The sequence below is a fragment of the Macrobrachium nipponense genome, chromosome 30 (genome assembly GCF_015104395.2).
Source record: "Macrobrachium nipponense isolate FS-2020 chromosome 30, ASM1510439v2, whole genome shotgun sequence".
Lineage (NCBI taxonomy): Eukaryota > Metazoa > Arthropoda > Malacostraca > Decapoda > Palaemonidae > Macrobrachium > Macrobrachium nipponense.
In genome coordinates, this window is record NC_087218.1 from 21,774,200 (window position 1) to 21,784,199 (window position 10,000).

Genomic DNA, 10,000 nt, shown 5'->3' on the forward strand with positions numbered 1-10,000 from the left:
AATAGAATTAACCATCTGATGTTCATGGACGACATCAAGCTGTACGGTAAGAGCATCAAGGAAATAGATACCTTAATTCAGACTGTAAGGATTGTATCTGGGGACTTCAGGATGGAGTTTGGAATAGAAAAATGTGCCTTGGTCAACATACAAAAGGGCAAAGTAACAAGGACTGAAGGGATAAAGCTACCAGATGGGAGCAACATCAAACACGCAGATGAGACGGGATACAAATACCTGGGAATAATGGAAGGAGGGGATATAAAACGCTAAGAGATGAAGGACAGGGTCAGGAAAGAATATATGCAGAGACTCAAGGCGATACTCAAGTCAAAACTCAAGGCCGGAAATATGATAAAAGCCATAAACACATGGGCAGTGCCAGTAATCAGATACAGCGCAGGAATAGTGGAATGGACGAAGGCAGAACTCCACAGCATAGACCAGAAAACTAGGAAAAATATGACATGCACAAAGCACTACACCCAAGAGCAAATACGGACAGACTATACATTACACGAAAGGAAGGAAGGAGAGGACTACTAAGTATAGAGGACTGCGTCAACATCGAGAACAGAGCACTGGGGCAATATCTGAAAACCAGTGAAGACGAGTGGCTAAAGAGTGCATGGGAAGAAGGTCTGATAAAAGTAGACGAAGACCCAAAAATATACAGAGACAGGATAATGACAAGCAGAACAGAGGACTGGCACAACAAACCAATGCACGGACAATATATGAGACAGACTAAACAACTAACCAGCGATCACACATGGCAATGGCTACAGAGGGGAGAGTTCAAGAAGGAAACTGAAGGAATGATGACAGCGGCACAAGATCAGGCCCTAAGAACCAGATATGTTCAAAGAACGATAGATGGAAATAACATCTCTCCCATATGTAGGAAGTGCATTATGAAAAATGAAACCATAAACCACATAGCAAGCGAATGTCCGGCACTTGCACAGAACCAGTACAAAATGAGACATGCTTCAGTGGCAAAACCCTCCACTGGAGCCTGTGCAAGAAACATCAGCTACCTTGCAGTAATAAGTGGTACGAGCACCAACCTGAAGGAGTGATAGAAAACGATCAGGCAAAGATCCTCTGGGACTATGGTATCAGAACAGATAGGGTGATACGTGCAAATAGACCAGACGTGACGTTGATTGACAAAATTAAAAAGAAAGTATCACTCATTGATGTCGCAATACCATGGGATACCAGAGTTGAAGAGAAAGAAAGGGAAAAAATGGATAAGTTATCAAGACCTGAAAATAGAAATGAGAATGATATAGGATATGCCAGTGGAAATTGTACCCATATTCATAGGAACACTGGGCACGATCCCAAGGAGCAATAGGCACGATCTCGAGATCCCTGAAAAGGAATCTAGAAAAACTAGAGGCTAAAGTGGCTCCAAGACTCATGCAGAAGAGTGTGATCCTAGAAACGGCGCACATAGCAAGAAAAGTGATGGACTCCTAAGGAGGCAGGATGCATCCCGGAACCCCTATCTATAAATACCCCCCAGTCGAATTGGAGGACTGTGACACAGCAAAAAAAAAAATAATAATAATAATCATTTATACTATCAGCGCAATGCCAATACATGGAATATACATAGAATAGACAATAACAAACAGTATAGATACATAAGATAACATGATAAAAAAAAAAGATTAATAGGCAACCAAATTCATAATTTTTTATTTTTTTAGATTTCGTTCGTTCATCTCGACTTAAAAGCAGTTTTCAGCTTGGATTTCAGGTTGTTTTAATGGGTACTAATAAAGTTTGTCATATATTAATTTATGTCGGAAAATTTGAATACTTTAATCAAATAATTAAATCTGAATTTTGTGCTTAGTATGTTACACACGTTGCACACGTGTGTGTGTGTGTATTGTTGTGAGTGTTTGCGTATATTATCTATCTATCGAAGTGCCGTGTCTTGGACGTTGGCGGTCATTTGCCTCCACCTCTCTCTCTCTCTCTCTCTCTCTCTCTCTCTCTCTCTCTCTCTCTCTCTCTCTAGCCGCTTGTATTAGTTGATTTTGAGTGTAATCTCCATCCAAGTCTCTCACCAAGCTGTCCAAGTATTTTACTCTTTGCGTAGATTATCCTTGCTTATTAGTGCAAGGAAATTCTTGTCTGATTTCAGTATTTTCGTAGATTTCCAAATATTCAGAATTAGAATTTGTTCTCAGTATCATGCTGCAATTGTTAAACAATCATTTTATGTTATCCCTTAGGACCATGATGGCATTTTAATTACCGAGCTAGAAATATTGTATTTTTAAAGAATTATTTATATCTGCCCCTTCTGCTACATGTAGTAGTCTAACACAAGCGTGTTCAGTTATGCGTAAACATTTTCCCGTTGCGGTTTGTAAATACGACGAAAAATGAAATTGGAAGAAATTTCAATTTCCGCATCGTCCTTTGTATTCATGAAGAGACCTCACTACAATATTCAGGATCTATACTTTCATGAAATATATAACTAACCTAAACCGAGGAATGTTTCCGGTCACAACATAAGATTCTCTAAAAACCTGGAGGGTTCAATGTATTCCATCTTGATTCGAAAAGTAAATAAAACTGCCGGTAAATTTATAGCCAGTATTAAACAAATGGAATAAATTTCGTGTCGGAAAGTACATGGAAGATTGCAGTTGGGTGAGGGTTTGTTTTGTGCTATTTGCTGGGTATTTCCAACACATCTTCAAATAAGAAATAAACGAATAAATAAAATGTAGCCGAAAGTGTGGAATGGTAATCAAATAAGATAAGAATGTGTTTGAACGCTCAGTGATTCATGTAATTTCGTTGACAAATCTGCATTACTAAGAAGTGAATATCAGTAAATAAAAATGATTGAATTAATGTATGGATATCTCAGTATTGATATACATAAGATCTGTCAGTATCAAATTTTGTAAAGATCGAGTTATAAGTTAAAAACGTACTGTGAAATCAATTAAATTCTGTCTTGAGATACAAAATTCCCTTCAGATGCTGGACGAAAGGGTCCCTTTGTCTGACAAAAATCTGTAGTAGTGGAAAACCATCAAAATAAATGTGGTGATGTGTTGTCTTTGTTTCTTTTATACATATACATATACATGCATCAGACATCATAATACGTGCACACACACATACATACATCAATACATGCTTACCAGGACAGAAATAGTAGCCGAGATCTTATTTAAATGGTTTACGTGCCTACCCTGTATACTCTACCTTTCTATTCAGAACAAATGTTTTCTTCCTAAGAAAGGAAGATAATCTATTTCCACGGAAAGGTGGAAAGACAAACTACGTTTATCCAAAGAATAAACAGGAAACGGATAAGTGAAATGTGCTTGAGACAGAGCTCCGGCAAGGTACAAACTTAAGTCAAAATAACTGATGCCGTTTTAGCTCATCTCTGAAAATATACCGTTGCTGTCCGTCCAAATTTCTCTTCTTTTAAAAGGCCTAGGTTTACCTCCCTTCCTTCTTGGTTGCTACTACGATATTCCCCCAAATTTCTAGAAAATTAGCGTTTTCCTTTTGAATTATTTAGGGATTTCGTAAACTGAAGCAATATATACATATCTATGTGTATAATGTACAGTATATATATATATATATATATATATATATATATAGTATATATATATAATATATATGAATATATATATATATATATATATATATATGTCTATATATATATATATATATACATATCTATGTGTATAATTGTACAGTATGTATGTATATATATATATATATATATATATATATATATACATATATATATATATATATATATATATATATATATATATATATATATATATATATATATATATATATATATATATATATACATATATATATATATATATATATATATATATATATATATATATATATATATATATATATATAAATTTCATTAAATAATCCTTTCCTAAAGTGGCAAAAATAATTTTTTTTCTAGAGTAGCGTAAGGAGATGAATGTTCTAATCCTAATACAACTAAACCGGCCCATTAACTAAAGAATCGCAAATTACTTAACTTCTCGTTATGTCCAAGTAGATTACCCCTTCAGAAGAACGTTTATGCTCACTCACCTGCGAAAAGAAAATGTAAGATTAAACAAAAGATTCTTCAGGATATTATTATACTGTTAAAAGACAAAGACAAACAAGCAAAATAATAAATCATTTCACCCTCTTACAGTTATTTAAAAAGAGCAAAATACTAAATCATTTCACCCTCTTACAGTTATTTAAAAAGAGCAAAATACTGAATCATTTAACCCTCTTACAGTTATTTAAAAAGAGCAAAATACCGAATCATTTCACCCTCTTACAGTTATTTAAAAAGAGCAAAATACTGAATCATTTCACCCTCTTACAGTTATTGGAAAAATCGCTGAAAATTCTTGTAGTAGTGAGGTTTTCAAGAGAGTAAAAATAAAAACAGAAAAAAAACAATAAATGTGGTAATATCTTTTCAGCTTAACAGATTGTACGAGCTTGTGGGATAGCTGTGATCATGACACCTCACAAAGTTATGTTCCACCTTGCAAGGATTCAGAGCAATGTACGAGGCGAGAGGTACCTCAGAGTTATTTTAGAGAGACTGGTATTCCACCGGGCTAAAGACAAAGGACTCTACAACATTTGTGGTTGGTGTGAAGAAATGATACTACACATTTCCTTTTTTTTTTTTTTTTTTGTTTCTTTATTCTGGGGAAATACTGTCCACTGGGGGAAAAGATAAGAAGGTGCATGGCAGAGATAAGATGCCTCCCAGCACAAGAGCTGGCGCGGAAGCACGCACGAGCAGATTGACAAATGCATTATATATATATATATATATATATATATATATATATAATATATATATATATATATATATATATATATATATATATATATATATATAATAAAAGGAGCCCATAAAAACACCATGGGCTCCTTTTATTAGATGGAATTCTGTTATAACAGAACATTTTTACCAGACACATATATATATATATATATATATATATATATATATATATATATATATATATATATATATATGTATATATATGTATATATATGTATATACATGTATATATATATATATATTGATTCAGACTTTTATATATATATATATATATATATATATATATATATATATATATATATATAATATACATACGTGTACCGTATGTATTTTTGTGTCTCAGTTTTCCTGTCTGTCTGGACAGAGATGGACCTGACCGAAAATCACGTATTATCAAGAACATAAAAAACAACAGTCAAGTACATTAAATTGCTCTAAAGAAAAAGAGAAGGCTTTGAAACTTTAATCACACCGTCTTTTTGTAAATGGAGCGAGAAACGTTCCCAGTATTTGACCTTTACTGGGGTCAGGTCAACAGAAACTGGAACTTCTCAACTCAGGCCCCATTAACGGTAACGACATGACATAGGATACCGAGATTTGCGGCCAAAAAATTTACGTCAGAAGTAAAAAAAAAAAAAAAAAATGTTGACGTTAGTGAACGAAAGTGTCCAACATCTCGAAGATACATTATGATAGTTCATTCTTGCTTAAGTACAATCGAAGCTTTACTTCTACTCGCTAAAGCCACCAGTAGAAAACCGTATCTAATAACAGTCTCCTTGAGTAGTATGTTCTGCAAAGAAACGTAAAATGTTCAAGCACAGATGTAACGCATTGCTACCCTAATAGAATTCTCCTTGATTTTTAATAATTTACTTACATTTTTATCTATTTATTATTATTTTTTTTTTAAGTGAGTTCTCATCTTTCTGTATTTTTCTCTATCTCCTCTTACTTCTTTCTAAGGAACACTATATTCTTTGGAAGCTTGAATTTAAAGTCAGTGGCACCTGTGGGCTTGTTCCATATGAATAGGGCTAGTCTTCTGAATAATAATAACAATAATAAACTGTAATTAATTGGTAAAAGCGTTCCTTCCGGCTCGTGAAAGCATCTGGGCAAGGGGCTCCCATCTATTCGAGAAAACTCTTGGCTCCTAAAGGAGCAACATTTGAGGGGAAATGGCTGGGCATTGATGAAGCTCCAAGGCCAGATCGCCCGGCATTTGTAGCGATGGAGAGTCATATATGAAGCTTTGTGAGATTGCAAAGCGTTCTGTGCGGGAACCCCTCGAAGGGAAAGTAAGAGACGCGGAGATACGGAATTGTATCTGTTTTATATATATATATATATATATATATATATATATATATATATATATATATATATATATATATATATACTATATATACATAGAGAGAGAGAGAGAGAGAGAGAGAGAGAGAGAGAGAGAGAACCACATCACTATTCCTGGTTTTCAATACTCTGCCATATTATATATATATATATATATATAGTATATATATATATATAGTAATTTATATATATATATATATATATATATAGGCCTATATGTATATAATATACGTTATATATATAATATAATATATATATATAATATTATATATCTATACATAGTATATATATATACGTATATAATATGTGTGTGTGTGTGTGTAAGTGTGTAAAGGATGAATTCCTTGTTGCAATCCTTAGGTGAGGCTCTTCCATCCTACTATTGTGCTACACTGTTATGGTCATTATTTTATAAAATCTCTTGAGAATGGTATGGTTATAGCAACCACGTCCCGAAATATGTACAGGAAACTCTAAAGTGTATGTATTTACGTACATTATGTGTATATATATATATCATATATATATATATATATATATATATATATATATATATATATATATATATATATATATATATATATATATATATATATATATATATACATATATATATATATATATATATATATATATATATATATGTATGTATATATGTATATGTATATATATATATATATATATATATATATATATATATATATATATATATATATACATGTGTGTGTGTGTGTGTGTGTATGTTATATGATGTATGTACTATGTATGTATATATGTGTGTGTGCGTATGTGTGTTTAGATTAACATTAACATTATACTTGAGTGTGCCCACATGGATGTAGTATATACATTACTGGTCGATCAATAGGGAGAAAAGTTAAGCATCGCTGGGTGTGGTCAGTGCTTGGATGAGTGACGCATCATCAGGCACTGGGTAGTACTCATACCTGGCCATCGGAGGCAAAGCGTTGTGCCATAAACCACAATCACGAAGAATAATAATTCCTTGTATTCGGAAGCAGCAAGAAATAACAGCTTCTGGAATCACCCTGAGGATCCGATGCGAGGATTCGTGTGCATTGCTGCCCTTATCCAGCTCTCTCTGTATTTTATTCATTTACTTCTAATTGTTTTTTTTATTAAGTTAATTTATTTTTGCATCTGAAAACCTCCGTATCACGAGAGTTCATAAAATGTTCTAAAGGGGTCCACAATAATATGATTGTTAAAAGTTGGTGTAAAACTTTATAAAAGCTCTCGAACCCAGAGAAGGTTTCGAAAGCTTTTATCAAATTTCACACGAACTTTTAACAATTATATTGCTGTGGACCCTTTAGAACAATAATAGTAATATAATAATATTGACAGAAGAAATCAGTATGAAGTTAATAATAATAATAATAAAAAAGAAAAATTAATAATAATAATAATTATTATTATTATTATTTATTATTATTATTATTATTATTATTATTATTATTATTATTATTATTATATTATTATTATTATTATTATTATTATTATTATTATTATTATTATTATATTATTATTATTAATAATTAATTAATTATTAATAATAAGAATAATAATAATAATAATAATAATAATAATAATAATAATAATAATAATAATAATAATAATAATAATAATAATAATAATAATAATAATAATAATTGAAACAGAAAATATACCTTATTTCAGTGAGAAACAAGGTATATAGCTTACCATCACATAATAGATAATTTCACATTCCCTACGTCGAAATGCAACTAAGTGGCAATACTGCAGTTTAATAAAGAGGAATAAAGAGGTGACTCTTTCGCCGTCCATAACGTTATATATATGATGCACTAAAGGTCAACTTTCTCCATCTTGCATTCGAAGTTTTGCACACTCTCACCGGGCAATGGTGTCATAAAGACACAAGTTTTGAGGTCTTGCAGTCTCTTGTCCAGATCACTAAACTGATTTCGGGGTTTGTGTGTGCGTGTGTGTGTATGTATGTATGTGTGTGTGTGGTGTGGTGGTGGGTGGGTGATATTGTCGTAAAAAAAAATGGTGGGCAAAGGCTGAAGTTTTGTCGCACATCAGGTTGCTTTCATTGCAATAGTAAGTAGAAAAATGGAAATTTATTGTCTTTTACCTTGTGAAGAAACACACACAACCACATAATCACACACGTATATGTATTTATAAATATATGTATATTTGCATGTATGTATATAGAACATATATACTATGTATATATATAAATTTATAGACTGGAATTCAGCTAGAGTCGTTTTTAGAAGTTCATCAGTGCGTGACAGATTGTTAGTTGAAGGTTGCCTCATTGGTTCTTTTAGTAACATGAATATGAGCGATGGTCTTTTTAAGATGGACGAATTGTTGAAAAGTTTTATTCTTGATGATTTGAAAGTTAAACGAGTTGTTAGATATTTTACAAACAGATAGTTTTGTACTGTGATTTGTAGTAACTGCATAATTCCGCTAAATATGTCTTTTGTTTTGAACAATGTTTATTTGCATACTTAAGTAGGTTGTTGACTTGTTTTATTGTTATTAGTGGCCTCATGTTGCTTTCTTGTGTAAGTTGTTCTCTAAAATTGTTCTGTACCCTGAAGATGACTTTGGAATAAAAGTTGAAAGTCTTGGTACCTCCTCCTTTCATTTTCACGTGAGGATCTCTTATATGTTTACACATATTTATATACACAGATACACAAATGTATGTGTATGTATGTATGTATAGACGTTCACACACATACACACACACAGCAAATTCAAGGTTTCCGAATATTTCGAGAACAAACCATTTTATCCTCAAGTTATGAATTTCCTTTTAGTTTTCTGGATTTTAGACCTAAAGACGCATGTCCAGCAACACAGAACATTCTGTGACTGTGAAACTCGCCTGTCAAAAAGCATTTTCTCTGATAGTGACTTTCACCAAGTCATATTAAACGGTCAATATCTACGCTCATTCATCTGCTGCAATTAGTCAGGGTTTTAAGAAGAGAAAGATACCGACACAGTCATGAAGGCCCAGTATCTTGTCAGCCAGTGACATTAACAGGAAAGACATTAAAAGGCAAATCATAATGTAAAGCAAGTAACTAGCCCAGGTTGACATAAGTGAACCCACGCTTTCATTAGGGCGTGGACAATATAAAACTGCTGCTACTCCCTGTAGGGCGGGGGGAGGTGGGAGGAGGGGGCGTGGTAAGAAATACAATTAGTGATGATGAACAGGACTTTTGCATGTTCGCCTAAATATAAAACAGGGACGAGTTCACGAAACGAAATGTCACGCGGATTCCATCAGTGGAAGTAAAAGTTTGATGTAGAAGGGGACCAGACTAATGAAAGACCGCTACATACATGACACAGTGGTTACCTTCCATCGCTTGGCTTCAAGCCTAAGTCTCGTATTTCATTTCATTCCACGGTAGTTACCGAAAGAAGAACAATTGAAGAATCCAACAAAACAGAAAAATGGGTTTAGGCAACGTGTTCATAAAATGTAATCCTTTGTCGAAGAGGTTGAAAGGTGAAAATGCCTGAACGTGTACATTTCGTCACAGTCACGAAAGAAGTCAAGGTGAAAATAACTGAACACATACGACATTTAACAGCAAAAATGATCGTGAATGATGTAAAAAAAATGAAGGTGAGACTGAAAATACCTGTACAGCTACGACATTTCACCACAGAGATTGTCACGAAGGATGTAAAGAGAGAGAGAGA

At 32.9% G+C, this 10,000-nt stretch overlaps 1 protein-coding gene across 2 annotated transcripts in view; it reads right to left on the reverse strand.

The window, feature by feature from the left end:
* Positions 1-10,000, reverse strand: part of LOC135202364 (potassium voltage-gated channel protein Shal-like) — a 399,331-nt gene that overhangs the window by 230,110 nt on the left and 159,221 nt on the right. The gene's annotated exons all lie outside the window — the stretch shown is intronic.